Raw genomic sequence first — 23967 nt, 5'->3', positions numbered from 1 at the left:
AGCTTTGTCATTTCCTCCTTTGGCAAGCTTGTTTGATCAAAGTTAACTCCAAAGATGGCAGCGTTGGGATTCGAGCCCACGCCTCCTGAGAGACTGGAACCTGAATCCAGCGCCTTAGACCGCTCGGCCACACTACCATACATGAAACAGCTGGCCACTCTGTGTTGAGGAAATCAGGTGGATTCAATAGGCTACGTACACAAAACATCCAGCGTCTTTGTTTTTCCCAAAAGCATTCCACAATGCAACAGCAGCAGCAGCAGCAACAACAACAACAAAACTATCAAGAGAACTTGGGTAGCTTTGCCGTTTCTTCCTTTGGCAAGTCTGTTTGTTGAAAGTTATCTGCAAAGATGGGATTCAAACCCATGCCTCCTGAGAGATTGGAGCCTTAATCCAGCGCCTTAGATCGCTTGGCCACACTACCGCTCTGTTAGATCTTTCTCACACGCAGCTGAAAATCTCTATCACAACCCAGGCGGCACCAGCAGCACCACCACCATTCAGACATCAAAATATTACAAATATTTTGAACATACCATTTTCCCCAACATATCTTGCTTGTCCTGTCATACTTATACTTTCAAAATAAGAAATCAGGTATTGAATGTCCCTAAAGTCTACCTTCAGACTACCCAACTACTTGGTAAATTATTATTTGTGTCTGTGGTTCTCTGTTTGAAGACAAATGTTCTAATATTTGTTTAAAATTTATCCTTAGCAAGTCTCCAACTGTGATCCCCTGTTCTTGTTGTATTCTTTTTAAAGTAACATTCTCAATCCTCTGCACAATTTCCTTTATAATTTGAACACTTCAAGTGTGTCAGAACTTAATCCACTTTTGCTTAAACTTTTATATCCTTTCCTCGTAACTTATCACGTGCAGTCCTGGAATTAGTCTAGTCATTCTTCTCTGGACTTTATCTAGCATTTCTTTGCCTTTTTTGTATCTGTTACATGAAAACTGCACACAATAATCCAGATTAAGCCTTATCAGTGCATTATAAAAATTCAGTATATCCTCTTTTGACTTGTCCTCTACCCATTGGGTTATAACACAACATTTTGTTAAACCTTCTTGTTTGCTTTGGTTTACTTTCTGGATGTTTACAGTGACCAAACCACTATGATTACTACTTTCTTCTTATAAAGTTTGCTTTCATATTTCAGACCTCCAGTTGTGTATTCAAATCTCCATTTTTACTCCCTATGTATAATCCATCCATCCATCCATTTTCCAACCCGCTGAATCCGAACACAGGGTCACGGGGGTCTGCTGGAGCCAATCCCAGCCAACACAGGGCACAAGGCAGGAAACAATCCTGGGCAGGGTGCCAACCCACCGCAGGACCCTATGTATAATACTTTACGTATTCTTACATTAAATTTTATCTTCCACAAATCTGCCCAATCCTTTGTGCTACCCAAGTCCCTCAGTAATGATTTGACGAATTAGATTACCTGCCAGTCTTCATAGCCTGGTATCATCTGCCACCTTTACCATCTTATTTATATTCCTATCCAAATCATTTACATACTGTATATTAAAAGCATCAGCAGCCTTAGCACTGACCCAGTGGGACATCACTGTTAACTTCATCTGATTTTGATAAGGTTCCTCACACCTTCACCCTCTGCTTCCTGTGTTTTAGCCAATTCTGCACCCATGTACACAGTACACCCTGACTTCTCACTTCTTTTAGTCTGACGCCCAACATCTCATGTGGGACCTTATCAAATGCATTGTGAAAGTCAATTTAAATAATCGAATATGCACCACTCAAGTTAGTAAAACACAACCTCCCTTTTTGAACTCATGCTGACTGCTCAGTAAAACTCCTGATCTTGCTATGCGTTACTCAGTCTTATTCTTACCATTAATTTACCTGTGATGAATTTTAAGCTTGCCGGCCTATAGTTACTTGGATTTACCCAATCAACCTTTTATATAATGGCATAATAACTGCCATTTTCCAGTCCTTCAGAATTTTCTCAGTGCATAGTGACTTACTAAAAATATATATCAGGGGTGTCTATATGTACTCATTAACTTTCAAAAGCACTCAAGAATAAATATTATCTGAACCTGTCGATTTGCTCAATTTCAGCCTGTTTAATCTTTATCCCTTTTACCGCTCAATTGGAGGTTTAGACAATCTACTATTTTGCTGATTGTATATTTTAATTTCCCTTTACTATTCCTCATGCACTTCATCTCCTCATTGACTGCTTGTTTCTACTTAAATACTGAATCTATTTGGGTCATCTTTTGCCTTATCTGCAATATTCCTCTCTAACTGCCTTTTAGCTTCCCTAATATCGTTTTTATGGTTGCCCTCATGCTCTCATACACCTTATGATTTAATATGGAGTTATCAATCTTATACAATGTTTATGTTTTTTTTTCCCCTTTTATCTCCATTCTTATCCACTGTGCTTTTTATTTTTCTTTGTAATTTCCTTCTAATTCCAATTTTTGGGATGTGCCTGACCTGCTTTGTGTGTAAAATGTTTTTAAATTCACTGCTCCTTTACTGCCTCCACAATTTAAAACATATCCCAGTTTACCCTTTTTTAATTTTAAAACATCTGTTCCAAATTTGCCCATTCAAAGTTAAACTTAACAGTTTTAGTCTTTGCATTCAAGGTACTCTTCCAAAACACAGAATTGTGTTATATTATGGTCAGTTGAGCCTAGTGGTTCAATCATCTCTACACACAATTCTATCTTGGTTATTACACAATACTAAATCCAGACAGGCTTACCATCACACTGGTGCATTAACATACTGTCAGTCACTGGCTACGTCTATAAACTCCTGCTCTTGTACTCCACTAAATTTAAAGTTAGTCCAGTTAATTTTGGGGTAGTTAAAGTTCCTCATGACTATAATATTCCCCTGTAAACTTGCCTTTTAAGAAATTTTTCAAAAGATGTGTTTTGAAATTAGCCTTTTAGAAATGTTTTGTTATTACAATAAAATTCTGTGTATATAGTATTTATGGTAGTAAACCAAATGAAATGATGGTGGTGGTGCAGTTATGAAATGAAATCCCCTATGAATAGCTTCCTGAAAGTTATATAAAGTTTTGTCCTATCATGATGCTGATGTATGTGAAGCTGTTGTGAGCACTCCCAGACAAAGATGTTTTCCATCCCAGATGAAATCACACAAACAAGCAAGCAAAGTATAACAACAAATTTAGAGAAAACTGCAGTCCAATGGGTGTAATCCAATTATGCAGGGAAGCACTGAAACAAAAAGACACCACCAATTGCTATGCTGTCGGCTTCTTATGACTCACGTTTAAAGCTAGCACCCTCATCTTTCACCCATTGCAGCCCATGCAGCGCAACCACTGAAGCTGTCTAATGATGTAGTTCTCCGGGAGTTGCTGGGATTTGCAGTCCATTTAAGTACTGCTGCTATAGCAACATCTGTGGTATTCTGCAATAGATGGCAAAACTTGCAAAATAATTTCCATTTAATTAATAATGACAAACCCAAGAATAGGCTTAATCACAATCTTCAAAACCATGAATTGCAAGAGCCAACCTGCATACTACAATGTCATGTACTGTATGCAGTTACAAACTTAGCAGTTAAAAACGTAAGCCAAACAAGCTTATGGTGGCTCAGTAGCTTCCACAGACACCAGAGTCCAACTCAAGTGATGCAAAATACCACCAACGGCTGTGCTATTATATTAGCTGTTGGTTATCAAACAGGAAATTGCTACGGCATATTTAATATACAGCTTGTATGATATGAATGCATTATTTAATTATACATTTGTGATTTTTTTTTTTTTACTGCTGCCAGCCAGAACTTATTGATGAATCAAAAGAATCCATTCACTTAACGATTCGTTCAAAAGAATCAAATCAGTGAATTGAATTGATATGCTAACACTTAAATTATTGCATTTTCTATTTATTTATTGCAAACTGTGCACACATTATTTAAAAACCGTATGGCTGATGATGCGTAGTTTAAAAAAAATAGCTTCCCTCTCTCTCTCAGCTGTTTGTTTTTCTGTCCATAGGTAGAAAACTCCCCCCCCCCCCCCTTAAAACTGCATTGACGTTATACAGTAATCCCTCCTACATCGCGGGGGTTGTGTTCCAGAGCCACCCACGAAATAAAAAAATCTGCTAAGTAGAAACCATATGTTTATATGGTTATTTTTATATTGTCATGCTTGGGTCACAGATTTGCGCAGAAACACAGGAGGTTGTAGAGAGGCAGGAACGTTATTCAAATACTGCAAACAAACATTTGTCTCTTTTTCAAAAGTTTAAACTGTGCTCCATGACAAGACAGAGATGACAGTTCCGTCTCACAATTAAAAGAATGCAAACATATCTTTCTCTTCAAAGGAGTGCGCGTCAGGAGCAGTGACTGTCAGAAAGACAGAGGAAAGCAAACAAATCAATAGGGCTGTTTGGCTTTTAAGTATGCGAAGCACCGCGGCACAAAGCTGTTGAAGGCGGCAGCTCACACCCCCTCCGTCAGGAGCAGAGAAAGAGAGAGACAGAGAAAAACAAACAATCAAAAATCAATAGATAGATAGATAGATAGATAGATACTTTATACGTGCCCTTCGAGCTTTTAAGTATGCGAAGCACCGTGCAGCATGTCGCTTCACGAAGCAGCTGCACAGAAGGTAGCAACGTGAAGATAATCTTGCAGCATTTTTAGACGAGCGTCCGTATCGTCTAGGTGTGCGAACAGCCCCCCTGCTCAATCCCCCTACATCAGGATCAGAGAAAGTCAGCGCAAGAGAGAGAGAGAGAGAAAAGTAAGTTGGGTAGCTTCTCAGCCATCTGCCAATAGCGTCCCTTGTATGAAATCAACTGGGAAAACCAACTGAGGAAGCATGTAATAATAATAATAATAATAATTCATTACATTTATATAGCGCTTTTCTCAGTACTCAAAAATTGAAATGTACCAGAAATTAAAAGACCCATTGCCCGCAGAAATCCGCGAACCAGCAAAAAATCCGCGATATTTATTTAAATATGCTTACATATAAAATCCGCGATAGAGTGAAGCTGCGAAAGGCGAAGCACGATATAGCGAGGGATTACTGTACACTGAGGCTCTGCAAACATCTGTTTCTTGAAACGTCTCTGAGTATGTGCTATCTCTCCCTCTCTCCTTTCGATCAGATCCACCAAGAACAAGGCGCTAATTTTTGCAAAGGTTTCTTATTTATGCTCTCGTTTAAGTCCAACCCATCCATATCGAACCTGTGTGTCACTAATGAACCTCTAATTCCACCTACCTGAAGCGTTAAGTTTTCTATTAAACTTATGACATGATCTTAGCCAATTAGTCAATGTACACAGGTACCAGCATTTCAAGAAGTCCTGTTGTAAACTGTGTAAAATCCACAACATTGCATATATAGACTTGACAAGAGTTGCTTTTCATTTTCATTTAAGCTTAATATTAAAAATGTGAAAGATACTGAAATGACCTGCCATGAAATTTATTAAGCTTGTTTGGGAATTATATCGTGCAGCTTAACTCCCTGAACAGATATAAAAATTCAAGCTACAGTATTTGGTCACATTGCATACTGTGCACCGTTCACTTTTAGCAGTGAAATGATAGTTCAATATTCTTAATATCACAACGCTTACAATGAAACTGCCATTTTACACCTGCAAGTTTTGCATATACCAAAGACAGCACCTCGTTTTCAAGCCAAGTAACATTCATTACACAAAAACGTATGTATTTCATCTTTTAAAACGAACCAGAACCATCACATTATTTTACTAAAAATGAATGACACTTTGAAGAGCAAAACGTAAACATATAACTACGTTTTAGTGTCAAATTGTCCCACGCGCCCCTTTAAAAAGTTCTAAAAATGGTTATTAACAGGTGCTTGCAGATGACATATAACAACAGCAAAAATTCTTACCAAACAAAACAGTATTTTCTTTTTCTTTCAGAATTCCAGGTAGAGAGAAGTCAAGCAAAATGATACTTTGTATTGGCTAACTAAAAAGATTACAACATGCAAGCTTTCGAGGCAACTCAGGCCCCTTCTCCAGGCAAGATGTAGTCCACTAACTTCTGTTTTCAGTGTGATTTAAAAGTGGCGGGCACAGAGCGTTAGTAGGTGCGTACCGTTTGAAAGGCTGTACCATTACAAAAGTGCAGGAGGGGTGTCTTCCAAAGTATTAAAAATATGTTTATCAATGCAGATTTTGCTCTTAAAAAACTAAGACTGTAACTTGAAAAAAAGTATCCTCACCTCTTCGTCCACTCATCCCTTTGAGAGATGCAGCTATTTGCAGAGCCGCAGCACCGTATTACAGTCTGCAGCTTCACTCTGTTGGAGATGGCTTAGCGGGCGAACCTCCCTCAAATCGAGAAGCTGCGCTTATCTCAGCCTGCTTCGATTCCCCCAAAGAGGATTAGGGCATGTGGAGCTTTGGATATCTAGGAAACTAAGCATCTTGTCTTAGAATGGTGCTTTCCAATGTAACAGGTCCGCCGGCAATGTACTTTTCTCTAACTGGTTTACCTTATGAGGCTGCCTAGCGAGTGCATTTTGACCTTTCGGAGATGCCATAGAGAAGGGAGGTTAGAGGGTGCGCCGTTTCTCCTTGTTATTTGTGAATTAACTAGTAGGGATGGGCGATACCACTGTTTTTGAAATCAATACCGGTACAAGCATTTTATGTGTCAGATTTTCAATACTGATACCGATACTGAGTATTTTTAAAAAAGCATAGGAATTTGTTTTCAAATGATGATAGTTGTTTAGAATGGCTAATATTAATGGGCCAGTCTGCATTTAAATGAACTAATATCACAACAAAGTATTAAGGTCACCATAAGAAGTTTATTAAAAAATTTATATTAATAGAATGAACATGGCTTGTCATTTTCTAACCTGTTTACTCCAGACCAGGGCAATGGGAGGGTGCTGGAGCCTATCCCAGCTGCCACAAGGCAGGAGCAAACTCTGGACAAGGTGCCCATCCATTACAGGGCAAACACACACTATGGCCATGTTACCTTTTATGTTCACCTAACCTGCACATCTTTGACACAAAAAAAATACTACCATATTTGCATTTTCTATTATATTCTGCCCTTCTGTTTTATCGAGAAAGATTTTGTCATATTAGCTTTACATTTAGTTAAGTTTCAAATCTGTATTTCGAAAAAAAATAATGCTGACATTTTTACGCTTATTACGCCTATTTGCCTCTAAAGGTGCAAGGCAGACACAATCCCTAGACAGGGCGAGAGGCCATCACACGGTGAACACACACACACCAAGTCCAATTTAACACCATCAGTCCACCTAGCCTGCATGAGGAAACAGGAGCACAATATAATTTTAACAGTACAAAATTAAACATTATTTTTTAATACACTAGATGCTGTTACTAATGCAATTAAAGTACTTTTAAATCCACTAAACTTGCAAAATAATTATTTATAAACATTTACTCAGGCACTTATTTTTCAGAAAGAAAAACTACTTTTAGTGAAAGTTTTAATCTTCAAATTAGGCTAGCTAGTAAATATTTTGCATAGTGTTAAGACTATTTAACATTCTTATTTATGTATATTCGTTGTACTGTACCCTTCTTTTTAGTTAGCAGAAAAACAAAAACGGACACATCTCGTGACAAAATGCTCTGACAGTTATGCTTCACTATTATGAGTCCTCCATTATGCGAACAATGTACTTTACGTTTCATAAGTATTAATGAGTGATAAACGGTAAAATATTTTACTCAACTAATTCTTCAGTAAATTCCCTTCTACATAATCCTGCTAGGTGGCACGGTGGCGCAGTGGTAGCGCTGCTGCCTCGCAGTTAGGAGTCCCGGGTTTGCTTCCTGGGTCCACCCTGCGTGGAGTTTGCATGTTCTCCCCGTGTCTGTGTGGGTTTCCTCCGGGCGCTCCGGTTTCCTCCCACAGTCCAAAGACATGCAGGTTAGGTGGATTGGCGATTCTAAATTGGCCCTAGTGTGTGCTTGGTGTGTGGGTGTGTTTGTGTGTGTCCTGCGTTGGGTTGGCACCCTGCCCGGGATTGGGTCCTGTGTTGGCTGGGATTGGCTCCAGCAGACCCCCGTTACCCTGTATTCGGATTCAGCGGGTTGGAGGATGGATGGATAATCCTGCTAGCAGCAGAGTTACCTGAACAGCAAGCATCTCGTGCATCTTTGAAAAGTTCCTGCAACCTATTTCCCCTTGAGATTAATAAAGTATGTATCTATCTTATCGGGCACTGATTGCAGCTAAATCGCAAGGCTTCAGACTTGCAACGCTTTGATGTTTTACAAACGTCCTTCTGTCGAACAGCATGTGTGCTTTTTAACTGTTTAAATGGGTTGATTGTTTTGCCACTATTCTGCTGATTCTTCTCACAAATCGGGCAGCTGTATTCTTTTTTCCATCTGTAAAAAGTAGCAGCATACAAATAAGCTTGCGGTCTGCCATTGGCGTACAGTCTGTGCTTGTGCAAGAGGCGTGGGTTTATGGAGCTGTTGCGTGACAGCACGTCTGCTCATTTCAGTACGTGAGCGCGGAATGTATGTTAATACATTCTACTACTTTTGCATGATCCTTTCTACAGTATCTTACAGAAAAAAGTAGTAATCGATCATTTTTGAATGGTACTCGATACCAAATGAGTACAGTTTGAGTATCAAAGTATCAGTTACTGTGGTATCGATCTTCCCATCCCTACTAACTAGCAATAAACTCAGAATACTCTCCATACCAGTCTGTCCTGCTTCGTTACCTTATTATCATCCACCGTCTAATACAGGGGTCCCCAACTCCAGTCTTGGAGTGGCTGCAGGTTTTAATTCTACGCCTTTTCTTAATTAGTGACCTTTTTAGCTACTAATTAACTTCTTTTGAATTCATTTTAATTGACTTGCTCTTGAAGACTGCGGTGGGTTGGCACCCTGCCCAGGATTGGTTCCCTGCCTTGTGCCCTGTGTTGGCTGGGATTGGCTCCAGCAGACCCCCGTGACCCTGTGTTCGGATTCAGCGGGTTGGAAAATGGATGGATGGATGGATGGATGCTCTTGAAGACGCAGACCTCTTAATTGTTTCCTTTTCCTTAATTAGCTGCCAAACAATAATGAGATACAAAATGAGTAAAAACATGACCAGAAAACTGTGTCCATCATACAATATCTGAAAATAAAGAAAGATGAAGGTCTGAGGAATGTAGATCTACTCAGGTCCCCAAAACATTTTAACACTGCTCTTAGAAAAGAGAAAATCAATAATTTTGGAAAGGTATATGCTATTGCACAATGAGGGCAGCAACAATCCATGGAATTAAAGAACAGATTTAATTAACAATGAGACTCGGCTCCTAATTAAGCATCTGGATGCAGTTTGAGGCCTTGATTTAGATGCTGTTCTGTTGGCTCACTCACTTCACATTTCATTTCTGTTTGGGTGCCATTTAAGGAAAGGAATGAAGCAATTCAGAGGAACAATGAGGAAATTCGGGGAACAAATCTTAAAAAAAAAGTCAATTAAAATGAATTCAAAAGACATTAATTATCATCAAAAACAGGCCACTAATTAAGAAAAGGGGCAGAATGAAAACTTGCAGCCTCTGTGGTCCTCCAAGACTGGAGTTGGGGACCTCTGGTCAACACACAGAAGCTCGGTTACACTTAAAGTAGTGTTGCAGCTTGACGGTTCATGAACTTCTCCACTCAATAAGGAAAAAAACCTTGAAGACAGGTACTAGGGAGTTTGATTTTATTTTTTAGCATATCTAATGTTGCTGAATTCTCGTTTTAAATAATCTGTGTAATTTATTAAACAAACCAAAATTTTTGTAATTGAGGATATGCCAGTAAAATAGAAACACTCATCCTAAAAATTGTCAAGGATTGGTTTGATACTCTTGACAACGATTTTCAATACAGATGCCTGTTGTTACATTTAATGCATAAAATGTGAAGTGTGTTAAGTTAATTTTATGTTAAATGCATTTATCCAAGGTGATATCACTGAAATAATATGTATGCTTCCCAAAAATCCTAGACACAATAGACTGCACTCAAGTGTGAATAACGGCAGCACCAGTCTAATTAGAGAGCGAATATGTAAAATGCAAATCCTGTGAGTATCAACGCACAGGTTAAGTTTTTTGAAATGACACTGACAGGTCATATTGTTCAGTAAGACATTCTGACGAGCTGGTATGACATTGGAGCCTTAAACCAGTGGAAGAAGCTACAGCTTTCTTTTTGGCTACTAAATATGCAACACACGTTTACATATACTGTACTAAGTACTGTTCTAGTACTTCTGAAGTAAGTTATGTTCTTGTATGTAATGTTTAATTTTTGCGAAATGTGCTTCATGTTACTACTGAATGCTTGTTTTAAGTGTTTGAAGTGTGATACATACAAACCAGCTTGTTTACTACCAAACTGGACAATTCAAAGGAAACTTAAAAAATAATTGAATGATGACATTAATATTTAATTATATAATGCACAAAATCAGAACAGTAATGTAAGTCAACATCAGTCTGCTATGGATTGCCAGACAGCCTCTCTCACTTTCTTTATAGCAGATACATTTCATTTTGTGTGTTAATACAAGTAAACTATTATTTCTTGATCAACTGCTGAAAAGACCACCACTGTCTCTGCTACATGTTGTTCTATTTTATGACAATTAAAACATTTGCAGACTCTCCCGTAATACATTGTACATCCCATTCAGTTTCACACTTAAAGTCACAAGTTCACAATCTTCAAACATGACCATCTCCTCTTAGCTTTGGAAGATGTTATGTACGAAATGTTGTCAGGACTGTTTAAATTCAAGCATAATCATGGATTGTCCTAGTCCATCTCAAGTTAATGAGAAACGCTTTGGATTTGTTGAAACAATTGAGACTCGATTGGGAAAACAAGGCTTATTCAAGCAAGGCTTAAAGAGCTAAGTATTAATTTCATATCCACACTTTTTAGAATTTTTGGATCCAGTTAACAGCTAGTTTTGAACCTCTAAATAAAAGTAAACCCTGGCCGTGTGAACATTATAGTTTGGCTGTGTTTTGCTGCGGCAGGGCCTGGGTAGCTTTCTATCACTTGAACTTCATAATGTATGATATACTTCAGCATAATTTCAGTTAGAGTGATGAAAGTGAACTAAATATGGTTCATGCAACAGAACAAAGAAACAATAAGTCAAATCTTTTATATAATACACTACAGTGGCTGTTCGTTTGTCTGTTAAATCACCTGTAGCTCGCAAACTGAACTATTGACCTGAAATTTGGTACACATGTACTATGTGGTGTCTACTATCCGCTTTCAGGGTGATGATTGACCTCCAAGGTTATTCCTCTTTTTATTTTATTTTATTGTAGAATTAACTCTCGGCAATGGCCATCAGGGCACCGTTCTCATCCCTACCACCTTCACCATCACTTCCCCTACCTCTCATATCTTAAATCATTCTTGAGGCAGATGTAACACTTAAGTACCAGCTTAAGTGAAAAATGAAGGAAAACGTACTAAGTAATTGCAACACAAACACTGACTTAATCAGTATTAACGCGAAAAGATGCCGACTAGAGAAGTGAAGAAGTGGGCCGCTAGGATGGAGAAAAGAAGAGCTGCTCAGGAAGCCGCAAGAGCATCAACCTCTGAGCAAATGAATGCTAAACATACCAAGAAAGAGTATGAAAACTATAAGTCAAGTGTATTCACTGCATGTTGTCGTGCAGTGCGCCGTTACTGGTAAAATGTAATAATGAAAGTGAACATTACTTTTAATCAAAACTGTTAACTTACAGATTTAATGGAATTAAATCTCCTTTTATTCCACCCCTCCCCCCACAAAAACAACAACAATAATAGTAATAATAATAATGATAATTAATAATGTCCACACTCTTTTGGAATTCTTTTATAATGCATATATTTGGTGAAATTTTTCAAGTATTGCGGTGGGCTGGCGCCCTGAACAGGGTTTGTTTCCTGCCTTGCGCCCTGTGTTGGCTGGGATTGGCTCCAGCGGACCCCATTGACCCTGTAGTTAGGATATAGAGGGTTGCATAATGGATGGATGGATGGATTTTTCAGGTAAGGAAGACATAAGCTTGAAGGGAAGGGCATTCTACTCACCAGTCATGGTATGAGAGATTGGTGAAGTATTTATTGCAAGTTGATTAGTACAGGGGGTGGATGAGATACGCCCGGAGTTCTTCAAGGCTCTGGATGTTGTAGGGCTGTCTTGGTTGACACGTCTCTGCAACATCGCATGGACATCAGGGACAGTGCCTCTGGATTGGCAGACCGGGGTGGTGGTCCCCCTCTTTAAGAAGGGGGATCGGAGGGTGTGTTCCAACTACAGAGGTATCACACTCCTCAACCTCCCTGGAAAAGTCTATTTGGGGGTTCTGGAGAGGAGGGTCAGTCGGATAGTCGAGCCTCGGATTCAGGAGGAACAGTGTGGTTTTCGTCCTGGTCACGGAACAGTGGACCAGCTCTACACCCTTAGCAGAGTCCTGGAGGGTGCATGGGAGTTCGCCCAACCAGTCTACATGTGTTTGGTGGACTTGGATAAGGCATTCGACCGTGTCCCTCGGGGAATCCTGTGGGGGGTACTCCGAGAGTATGGGGTACCGGACCCCCTGACAAGGGCTGTTCGGTCCCTGTACGATCGGTGCCAGAGCTTGGTCCGCATTGCCGGCAGTAAATCAAACCCGTTTCCAGTGAGAGTTGGACTCCACCAGGGCTGCCCTTTGTCACCAATTCTGTTCATAACTTTTATCCGGTTCAGTGGACTCAGGATTGGGTCACTGCTTTTTGTCGATGATGTTGTCCTGTTTGCTTCATCAGGCCGTGATCTTCAGCTCTCTCTGGATCGGTTTGCAGCTGATTGTGAAGCGGCTGGGATGGGAATCAGCACCTCCAAATCCGAGACCATGGTCCTCAGCCAGAAAAGGGTAGAGTGCCCTCTCAGGGTTGGTGGCGAGATCCTGCCCCAAGTGGAGGAGTTCAAGTATCTCAGGACCTTGTTCACAAGTGAGGGAAGAATGGAGCGTGAGATCGACAAGCGGATCGGTGCGGCATCCGCAGTAATGCGGGCTCTGCATCGGTCTGTCATGGTGAAAAAGGAGCTGAGCCGCAAGGCAAAGCTCTCAATTTACCAGTTGATCTATGTTCCTACCCTCACCTATGGTCATGAGCTATGGGTAGTGACCAAAAGAACGAGATCGCGAATACAAGCGGCTGAAATGAGTTTCCTCTGTAGGGTGTCTGGGCTTTCCCTTAAAGATAGGGTGAGAAGCTCAGTCATCTGGGAGGGGCTCAGAGTAGAGCCGCTGCTCCTCCGCATCGAGAGGAGTCAGATGAGGTGGCTCGGGCATCTGATCAGGATGCCTCCTGGACGCCTCCCTGGTGAGGTGTTCCAGGCACATCCAACCGGGAGGAGGCCCCGGGGAAGACCCAGGACTATGGAGGGACTATGTCTCCCGGCTGGCCTGGGAACGCCTTGGGATTCCCCTGGAAGAGCTAGAAGAAGTGGCCGGGGAGAGGGAAGTCTGGGCATCTCTGCTCAAGCTGCTGCCCCCGCGACCCGACCTCAGATAAGCGGAAGAGAATGGATAGATGGATGATTAGTACGTGTAAGCAAGAGTTCCAGTGTATTCTGTACATAAGACAATAATGACACCACTCAAAAACTGATAACCTCTTCTTCCTGCAGAGAAAAGATTTGTGTTTTAAGAAAAGAAAAAAAAAAAAACATATACAGTAGGTTTAATCCTCACCACTAATGGCCCAGAGCAATTCACTTGACCTGTCAAAGGCATATTGTATTGTATGTTTAAAGCATTTTAACAAGACATTCAAAAAAAATTAAATGTAAATAAATTCAAATGACAAACATGTATGCACATGAAGTAAAATATGGATGTGATTTTTTTCAGTATCAAACAGATTCAAAGATGGAAAATGTTGACTTTTTTTCATTTCCTAGGCCACACTATAATTCAATGTAACTTACAGCTCTTGTGCCTCTGTTTTAAAGGTTTTTACATCAGTAGTTTATTTTTATTTTTAAATATTGAGAACAGAAGAGAAGGGCAACATTTCTGTAACAGTGTAACAGGTTTGTAAAATGAATTTTCAATCCATCCATCTTCGAAACCCATGTATCCAAGAGAGGGTCACAGGGCAGGCTAAATACAGTTAAGTCCATAAGTATTGGGACAGTGACACAATTTTCATAATTTTGGCTCTGTACACCACCACAATGGATTTGAAACAAAGCAATCATTATGCGATTGAAGTGTAGACTTTCAGCTTTAATTTAAAACGTTTACCAAAAAACATTTTATTAGCCGTTTAGGAACGAGAGCCATTTTTCAGCAAGCCAATCCAATTACAGGGGCTCAAAAGTTTTTGGACAAACTAACAATCATAAACGTAACAGTTATTTTCAGTATTTGGTTGAAAATCCTTTCCAGTCAATGACTGCCTGAAGTCTGAACCCAAGGCCACTTCCAAGTGCTTGCTTTTCACCCCACTGATGCTTTGCCAGGCCTTTACTGCAGCTGTCTTCAGTTGCTGCCTGTTTGTTGGACTTTCTGCCATCAGTTTTGTCTTCAGCAAGTGAAATGCGAGTCAATTTGGGTAGAGGTCAGTTGACTGACTTGGCCATTGAAGAATTTTCCACTTCTCAAACGTACTGACCAAGCTGAACTTATATGAATGAGAGATTTCAGTTTTTTGATTTTTAATAAATATGCAAACCCTTTTGAAAACATGTTTTCACTTTGTCATTATGGGTTACTAAGTGTAGATTGTTGGGCAAAAATAAAAAAGTAGCCATATCCAACAAAGTTTAACATTTTCAGAACTATATGGACCTGAAGAGGAGTTGTTTTCAGGGGTCAAAAACACTGGAGTAGTTTGGATGAAATACAACAAATGAGACTTATGTATGCTTTTTAAATAAAAATGTAGTAGTGTTGGATATGGCCCAAGTCTCAGCACCAGAGCACCACGGAGCTGTTTGCTATTGCCTCCTCTTTTCAATCTTTGCACAGTCCAATCTATAAAAATTCTGAAATTTGCAGATGATACCATGTTGATTGGTCATAATCATGAATTCAATTATAGAAGGAATCAGGGAGCACAAACACGTAGCATTCATGGTATCAATCCAGCAAGAAGTTACTGCAATGATGGGATCCGATCATAGACAAAAAGAACAGATTGATCTGGAGGTTATGTAGATGACAGATGGGACATTTGTATTTCAGCCAGTAATGACATAGGGGTCAACATTTGAAAAGCACACATATTTGTTTTCTTACCATTATACAAATATACCCTTGCAACACTGCGCACTTCTGCTAATTTCTTTATATATGTTGACCAGCTTGAGTAGGTGCACAGTGGAGTTCATCATCCTAACACGGCTCCTTTTCAGCTCAGAACTGTAAAGCACATCAGAAAGTGGTGTGTATGACTCAAAATATTAAAAGGAAACAGCTCCCTTCTGTTCAGGATGTATATATGACAGGCTACAATTTATAATAGTTTACTTTTGTATAGCCCAAAATCACACACGGATTTAGGCTTTAGCAGGCCCTGTTTTTTGATAGCCCCATATGCCTTGACTGTCTAGGAAGACAAGAAAAATCTTCCCCAAAAAAAACCCTTGTAGGGAAAAAATGGAAGAAACCTTGGGAAAAACAGTTCAAAGAGAGACCCCTTTCCAGGTATTCTGGGCAGGCAGTGGGTGTCAAAAAATGGGGTTAAATATAATACAATACATAGAACAAAACACAACTTATCCTCAATACAATGCAATAGTACAATAGTAATAGTACAAGTACAGAGCAAAATGTAAGAGTAAATGATATTACATAATACGATTAAGATTTGTTCAGAGTCCTGGAGACCTCAGCCATCAAGCTGCCTCCCACCTACTGGTCATTCTACAGCTGAGTAAGTGCTGAGCCAGCCAATCTGATGAAAAGACCCTTCTATCCAATGATTCCAGTGCTCCTTCTATCAGTTATGACTTTTCCTTAGGCAGGCAAGCAACTTGGCAGTAGGGCAGTGGCACCAAGTGCCATATATTAGTACAGAGAAGAGAAACATGCCAGCTGAAGACTCACTACTTCAGTTTGGTATACCCAGACTAGAGCTGCTGGTTAACTGTGAAAACTGCATATCTGTTGTTGGGCATTAGCACTAAAACATAAGTAATTAGATAGTTAGAATTTGTTACTAACCCTCACCTATTCTGTTACCAACAAGCACCTTCAGTACCTTCTAAGGGCTAAAACTATAAACAATACCTTTGGTCATCCTGCACAGACACTTTCTTATTCTTCTTGTCAGAGCCATTAGCAGCGACGAGTGAATTCACTTTGCACACCATTTCACAATCATGAAATGTAAAACTCTGTTTAAAAAGGTTTTTTAGGTTTTTACACTTTTCTTTTGTAGTGAAAAACATGAGTTAGATAGATAGATAGATAGATAGATAGATAGATAGATAGATAGATAGATAGATAGATAGATAGATAGATAGATAGATAGATAGATAGATAGATAGATAGATAGATAGATAGATAGATAGATAGATAGATAGATAGATAGATACTTTATTAATCCCAAGGGGAAATTTACATTCTCCAGCAGCAGCATACTGATACAAAAAACAATATTAAATTAATGATTGATAATAATGCAGGTAAAAACAGACAATAACTTTGTATAATGTTAACGTTTACCCCCCTGGTTATTGTTCCCTAAAGTCTTATTCACTCTTCTAGTACACCTGTATTTTTTCAGAAGTTGCTAAATGCTTTATATATGTTTTTTAAATGTTATTTTAAATGTGATATACTGTATAATTTCCACATGGAGGCAAGCCAAAATGAGTCATTGTGCACATTACAGTTGTCACATACATGTGCTTGGGAGACAGCTTAAGGGCTTATCTCATGGTAATTCCACCACAAGTCGATGGTGGACACTGTTGTCTAATGCTTCTCCTCCACTCTCCCCATGCAGATCAGATGACTGGCAGCAAAAGTGACACGGCTCTCTGATCTTCTCCCTGCTGGTGTGGCTTCTTTTAAATAGACTCTGCCGCCATCATGCCTCCGTCAACCATTTAACTCCAGTTTGAAAAGACCTTTGCTGTGTTTTGCTTTATTTGCTTATTTTTTTCCATCAGTTATACAGGGCTCATTTTCATGGTGTCTCAACTCGTCATTTTGTTCTTGTCTCATGTTTTATACTGTATTTTCTGCCCAGAAAAACAGTACAAAGAAAGTCCCTAACCCTCTTGTCAGTTCCAAAGCAACTACCCCTTTCTACTTTACTTTTCTTTCAGAGGGTGGCACAGTGGTGCAGTGGTAGTGCTGCTGCCTAGCAGTTAGGAGACCTGGGTTCGCTTCCCGGGTCCTCCCTGCGTGGAGTTTGCATGTTCTCCCTACATCTGTGTGGGTTTCCTCCCACTGTCCAAAGACATGCAGGTTAGGTGCATTGGTTATTCTAAATTGTCCCTAGTGTGTGTGTGCCCTGTGGTTGGCTGGTGCCCTGCCCGGGGTTTGTTTCCTGCCTTGTGCCCTGTGTTGGCTGGGATTGGCTTCAGCAGACCCTCCGTGACCCTATAGTTAGGATATAGCGAGTTGGATGATGGATGGATGGAATTCTTTCAGATGAGACTGAGTATATCCATGTTGCAACCACCATGGAGCTTTGCATGTTGTTTCTGTCTCTGAAACATCTTTAGGATTACGATTGCGACAACTGTCATCATAAATGAGCATCGTACTACCAGAACATTTAAAACAATGTATTGCAGCTCAGCAAAATGTCAACTTGTGACTGGAAATTTTTTTTTCAGTATAGAAGTTTAGTTAAACACTAAATGACAGGCAGGCACATGTGGAAATAATGCAGGAGAAAGCTTCCAGGCAAAAAGTGAACACCTGTATTCCTATCTCAATGGTATGGATTTCACTACTTAGAAAACATCATTTATTTAGCTTTCTTTTTGGTGAAGTGAAACACCAAGCTTTTCTGCAAATTCAGTTTTACCCAAATCATTTTGCTCAACACTGTCATGTTTCAGCCGGCATTTTCCCCCTGGTTGGTGTTCTAAGCTGTGTTTCTTGTATGTTTGTGTTTAACTTTTATGCCATTTATTTGAATTAAAGTTGTTTTTTATTTATGATGTACATTTGTTTATGTGTGTGTTGGAAAAGTGGCTTGGCTAGGTTATAACCCTTGTGTTTTGTGGGTGGATCCCCAAGAGGTGGGGCCCTCTGCCAATCACCGCCAGGAACAGCCCTCCACCCTATTTAAGGAAGGGCCTTCTGCCATTCCTGGTGGTTCATTTCAAATGTGCTAGGTAGGGGTGAGTTATTGTGTTTACTTTGCTTTGTGCAATTGATTTTTAAGTTCCCGGACTATCAACTCTGTGCTCTGTTTTTCAACAAAGTATTTTGAATTTCACATTGGGACTGTGTTTTATGATTTTTGAACCTCTGCTCTTTATTTAGTCTTCAATGCTTGGATTCCGTATTAGGACTTTATTTACTGTGTTTTAGTTTGCCTTTCAGGCAATTCATTTGTGCTCTTCAGAGCTTCTGCCTGCACAGCCTTTGTAAAATAAACCTTTTATTTGATAAAGCTCCCTTTTGGCCCTTTTTGGTTTCTAGTTGGGGTTTTTTGATGGTGTTTACCCCCTCTAGTGGGCAACTTTGGAAAATGTTTTTGATACCTGTGCTTTTGGGGCGCTCCAGATCACGACAGCCATTGACACTCACTCTATTAAATACACAGACAGTTATTATCCACAGGTCACAACACTACTCAACTGCCAAATTCGACCCACAGCCTGGAAGGACCAGAGAAGTTGACTACCCTGGGACGATAGGTGGCAGCCTGCCTAGGTTGCAGCAGCATCTTGGAGTCCCACAGGGCATCATGGGAATTGGAGTTCTTCAGTTTAGTCCAGTTCGATCCCATGGGTGCAACTGGGGGTGCAAACAGAACTGGTGAGCCCTACCTCATCAGGCTGCAGCCTTACCGGGAAGTGCACCTGGGCCAAACATTTTGAAACACCGGAATTACTACCGAGTTTTATATAAAAGGACCTGCCAGAGTCGTGAGGAGGAGGACAACGTTTGCTATGAAGAGTGGAGGAGCTAGAGAGAGAAAGAGAGAAGGCAAGGTATTGCCATGTTCTGATGTGTAACTGTGGTTGTGGTGTGGGAAACAATTCCTTGAAGAGTTTCCCACAAATAAAAACCTTCTGTATTGGGGACTTGTGTCTAGAGCAGGGGTGGGCAAAGTCATTCCTGGAGGGCCACAGTGGCCGTAGGTTTTTGCTCCAACCCATTTGCTAACAATCCTTGCCAATAATTACATTTCATGGCTTGTTAGTGCTTTAACTCTGCTATGTCAAATCATTCTCATATCCTAGATTTTTTTTTTCATTCTAAGGATATCATCCAAATACTTTGAAGTGTAAAACGGATGGGTAATTCTCAGTCCTTCACTTTTTTCTCTACTCTTTCCTTCCAAGTATTTAATTAAACCAAATAGTGCAAGATAAATACACACAGGTGTACAGGGTAATAAGCAAAATGGATAAATGCTGGTCTCTTTTGTCATTTGCATCTTATTGCTAATAAGGAGCAATTAAAAACCGAGAATTTAGCTGTTTAAGACTTAAATAAGCAATAAGGGTTCAAAATCTTAACGAGGGAGACAACTAAAATGAAGCAGAAGTGTTACTTGAGCAATAAGTGTGGCCCACCAGGACTGACTTTGCCCACCCCTGGCCTAGAGCCTGTATGTCACAGGTGTTTGTGAGGCTGGAGCACCCCCCGGTGACCAATATATATATATATATATATATATATATATATATATATATATATATATATATATATATATATATATATATATATATATATATATATAAAATGCTTCATTTTCTATCAGTCTTCCTAATAAACAGTTTGTTTTTTCTGGATGAGGTAAAAATCCATGAGTCTGCTGTTCTGAGTTTCCTCTTAAGCTGCAAAATGAGCGCATTACTTTACAAATCACTCCCAGTTCTTGGAGCCTCTTCACATAGATAGCACCATGAGGCTACATAAACTTTCTTTCCTTATGCTGTCCTCTGCACATCTACAGACCCCATCACCCTTCAGCTAAATATATTTTTTTACAACTCATTTATTGTCAAATCAGAGAACTATCTATAGTAGCAAGACCTCAGAAGTCCTCAGAATATTTATATTTAAATGTATTGTATGCAAAATGATTTTTAAAAGTCATCTTGGGTAAAGGCATCTGATTAATAAACAACATTAATAATAAACTCTATGCAAAGATTAAAAATTAAAGTTAAAAAGTGAACACTTCAGACTTTATTGTGCCCATTTTATTTACTTTTCTGACATTGCTGAATTTTAAATAAGGCATTCAAAAATAGTAGGGGGAGTCAAACTATAGTTAGAAAATAAGATTTATTAGAAAATGCAATGAACCTTCACGAAACTGATCATGTCATTCCTCAATGTAGTCTCCACCCTTCTCAATGCACTTGTGCCACCTGCCTGGATTCCGGCAGAATAAAAGGTTTTGTCTCTTCCTCACAGCCACTCGTGCACCACTTTCTTCACGTCATCATCTGTCTTGAATCAACGACCACCCAGATGTTTTTTTAGTGGTCCAAAAAGGTGGAAATCACACGGTGCCAAATCTGGCAAATAAGGAGGATGTGGCAATAACTCAAACTTCAGTTTCTCCAGACACGCCTTGGTGTTCTTAGCAGTGTGTCATTACCTTGCAGCAAATGGACTTTTGGATCGAATAGCAGGCTTCACATTGGTCTCCAGCAAGTCACAGTAACTTGCCCTAGTGACTTTAGTACCCCTCGGCATGTAGTGTTCATCAACAACTCGTGTGTACGAGTGGTGGCGAGGACAAGACAAAACCTTTTATTCTGCTGGAATCCAGGCAGGTGGTGCAAGTACATTGAGAAGGGTGAAGACTACATTTAGAAATGACATGATCAGTTTTGTGAAGGTTCATTCCATTTTCTAATAAATCATATTTTATAACTTTAGCTTGACTCCTCCTCGTATAACAGGAAAGTGAGCTTCTAGGCTAAAAAATACAAAAACATGACAAAGAATAATTGTTCTAGTGTGAGGACTTAATCCACCCCCCCTCAGTCGCTCATTTGGAACAAGCATCTGCTCAGTATCTCATAATTCAAGGGGCATCCAAAGACATTTCTGCTTACGAGACAAATAGGTTTTTGTATGGCTCTTTACAACTGTGTGAATGGGCTGTGCAAGCCCTGGTGACAGAAGTAAAATCCTGCATCCTCAGGCTGGACTCCATTAATGGTCAGTGTGAAGTTTGTCCCTGTCCCGCTGCCTTTGAAACGTTCTGGGATTCCAGTGGGTGTGTAAATGGCATCATGAATCACCTTTTGGGGAGTTTCTCCAGGATTCACCCTGTACCAGCGCATCACATCAACTTTCCATTTAGAGTCATAAATGGAATCATTGGTTTGACATTTGAAAGAGACAACGTCTCCATAGAGGGCAGACACAGTGGAAGGGGTCTGAGTTACAGTAATAATACAACTGGATTCTAAAATTAAATAGACAGAACACAAAGTGAACATGAAGAAATATCTCAGGTATCAATACTAGTAAGCATTTAGAAAAAGTAAAGACTGATTTTAAATCCTTACAAAAGTACTGTGAGGGGAATATTTATTTTCTTACAGAAAACCAAATTATTATATTACAACTTATTATAATGAATGTTTAGTAAACAGTGAGTTATTCAACAACAAAAGGCTCAACAATGAAAATGTTCTTCATTTTGTATGGGTCAGGTACACCAATAAGTATGATATTTATGAATGCAATAACATTAAAATGTATGCAGTGTGCTATTTATAGCAGCTTTTATAGGAAATCCCTTAGCAAGACTTAGTTCAAGGGATCTGAGTATTTTACAATTAAGGAATAAAATTCTTATTGTGTGTATTTATGTCTGTTGTCACAAACAATCAAAGGTCATTTCCTCACACAGAGCCCTCCACAGAGCACACCATTGCAAGATACTCTGTAAATCACAAAAGGATACATTTTAGTGCAACACGATACAATATACAGTATATAAAACAGTCTGCTGTACCTGGTATGAGGAAAACAGCAAGCACCACAGCCCACAAGACCAGTGTCTTCATTGTAGCTGGTAAGTCTCTGTCGCTCTGCACGCAGATCACTGCAGAGTGGCTGATAAATGTTGTAAACGTGGGCACCTTTCATGCAAATCTAGAGTGACACTCACAGAAGGCAGCTTGTATTTGAACAATTTACAGATGTGAAACACACAGCTGGCAAAGATCAGTCCATCAGTGCAGGTGGAAATGCAAATAGAGCTAAAACAAACAGGAAGGTTGCTTTCTTTTACCTGAACATCCGCAACCACATGCTGTATGTCATGCTTCTTGTGGAGGCCCTTTGACAAAGATGATACTGGGATGACCCGACCATCTTACTCAAAAGTCCAACATCAGACACTTGTAGAGCTGTAGCACCACACATCACTGCAGTTCTAGGCCAGCAGTTGTAGACACAGAAGTTTCTGGGCAGAACTTGAGAAATTTCTGACAAATGTTAGTTGCTAAGTCTCATTGTTGAAAACATAAGCAATACTTTTTTACATTTTAAGTTAATTATTCTCAAAAACATAACGGAGTCATCATAGATACTGAAGTTCTAAAGTTAAACAATAAAAGGTAAAGAAAAAATAGTAAATCAAACCAAACATTGGGTATCATATTGACATGTGATTAATAGTTCTGCACAAGACACTATTAAGAGAATTATCTTCATGCTTCTTAAAGAAAACTTCAAATACTATCTTTGTACACTAATATATATGAAGGTTAGAAGTGAACGGCTATCCAAAACTATCTTTGAATGTATTTGAGTAATGTGTTGACTTGTAAAAACACATCATTATATTAGGACAGCGGTTCTCAAACAGTGGGGTAGTAAAGTAACAAAAAAGGGGGCGAGAATGTTGCCATATGTGGCATAATTTCGCTATTCGTAGAAAAATTTTAAACTTGGTGTATCGGCAGCAAAAAATATAGGAATAAATTTTATTAGGGTTTCAAAAAAACGTTAGGGGGCGCGATTAAAACTTAAAGGTTGAGAAATGCTGCATTAAGATAAATTGGCCAGCAGCACCTTCAAAATTTCCAAGAGGACCTCAAAATAAATTCTGTCCTGCCTTCTAAGAAATGCCTTAAGAATGCTGAATTGTTTTCAATAAATGTAATTTCTATAAATTATTCTGAAAAATAATGTTTTAAAATGCTTTTTGATACCACTACATGACCTTAAAAATTTTGACATAAAAGAACTATTATCAAAATTTCAAAGTAAGACACAAAATAACACATTTAAATTATTTACAGTATAGTTTCAAAAAATACCCACCATCCAAAAATCAAAAGAAAACAGCAAAACGAATGACAATATCCAAAACTGTGCTCAACAAAACACTTACGTACAATAAAACACAATAAAATACACCAAGTAAATAAAGTAATGACTCTTTTGCCGATTACTGATGAATGGCCCTTAAAAGGACCCTTGGCTTCCTCGGTGCTGTTTGGGCCCACCACTCATATATTTAGTGGTGACACACACTCCTAGCTTTTTTGTCCCTATGCCCATTCATGCATACCACCTGGTTGCACTTCAACTATTCACCCGAGGTCAGAGGAAACACATATGCCACACTGTCCAGGGTCCAATCTGAGGTGCAGCAGTGGTCAAGCATCTGAACTGATGGACTTAGCAGTCAGGAGATGTGTCTGATAGAGGTGCTCTTTA

At 39.4% G+C, this 23967-nt stretch overlaps 1 long non-coding RNA gene across 1 annotated transcript; it reads right to left on the bottom strand.

Annotated features, from left to right (window-relative positions):
- Nucleotides 1-20437: 20437 nt before the first annotated feature.
- LOC114644678 (uncharacterized) lies at nucleotides 20438-22525 on the bottom strand. Its single transcript, XR_003715022.2, has 2 exons — nucleotides 22253-22525; nucleotides 20438-21697 (listed from the first exon to the last, which is right to left on the bottom strand). It is a non-coding gene; the product is annotated as an uncharacterized LOC114644678 (long non-coding RNA).
- Nucleotides 22526-23967: the final 1442 nt, after the last annotated feature.

Source organism: Erpetoichthys calabaricus, chromosome 5, assembly GCF_900747795.2.
Source record: "Erpetoichthys calabaricus chromosome 5, fErpCal1.3, whole genome shotgun sequence".
NCBI lineage: Eukaryota > Metazoa > Chordata > Cladistia > Polypteriformes > Polypteridae > Erpetoichthys > Erpetoichthys calabaricus.
This window is presented reverse-complemented; position numbering and strand designations above follow the sequence as displayed.